This window comes from Musa acuminata, unplaced genomic scaffold, assembly GCF_036884655.1.
Source record: "Musa acuminata AAA Group cultivar baxijiao unplaced genomic scaffold, Cavendish_Baxijiao_AAA HiC_scaffold_298, whole genome shotgun sequence".
In the NCBI taxonomy this organism is placed as follows: Eukaryota; Viridiplantae; Streptophyta; class Magnoliopsida; order Zingiberales; family Musaceae; genus Musa; species Musa acuminata.
Genome location: NW_027020559.1, coordinates 24,092 through 25,000, shown reverse-complemented (window position 1 = coordinate 25,000; position 909 = coordinate 24,092).

Genomic DNA, 909 nt, shown 5'->3' with positions numbered 1-909 from the left:
GACAGCGAGCGAAGCGAGAGGCAGCACCGTCCCTGCTATACGAAAGCCCCATCCAGCCCTGTGCCACCCGGGGGGTTCCAGGGTGCTGAGATGGCTGACATTTTGCTCCGCTCACGACGGTCACCGCGCGACGCAAGAACAGGCCAAAAACTGGCCAAAACGGCCCAAAAACGGGCCAAAACTGGCCATTTTTGGCTGCGCGAGCGAGCGGCGAGCGGCGGACAACGAGCGAAGCGAGAGGCAGCACCATCCCTGCTATACGAAAGCCCCATCCAGCCCTGTGCCACCCGGGGGGTTCCAGGGTGCTGAGATGGCTGACATTTTGCTCCGCTCACGACGGTCACCGCGCGACGCAAGAACAGCCCAAAAACAGGCCAAAACGGCCCAAAAACGGGACAAAACTGGCCATTTTTGGCTGCGCGAGCGAGCGGCGAGCGGCGGACAGCGAGCTAAGCGAGAGGCAGCACCGTCCCTGCTATACGAAAGCCCCATCCAGCCCTGTGCCACCCGGGGGGTTCCAGGGTGCTGAGATGGCTGACATTTTGCTCCGCTCACGACGGTCACCGCGCGACGCAAGAACAGGCCAAAAACAGGCCAAAACGGCCCAAAAACGGGCCAAAACTGGCCATTTTTGGCTGCGTGAGCGAGCAGCGAGCGGCGGACAGCGAGCGAAGCGAGAGGCATCACCGTCCCTGCTATACGAAAGCCCCATCCAGCCCTGTGCCACCCGGGGGGTTCCAGGGTGCTGAGATGGCTGACATTTTGCTCCGCTCAAGATGGTCACCGCGCAACGCAAAAACAGGCCAAAAACTGGCCAAAACGGGCCAAAACTGGCCATTTTTGGCTGCGCGAGCGAGCGGCGAGCGGCGAACAGCGAGCGAAGCGAGAGGCAGCACCGTCCCTGCTATA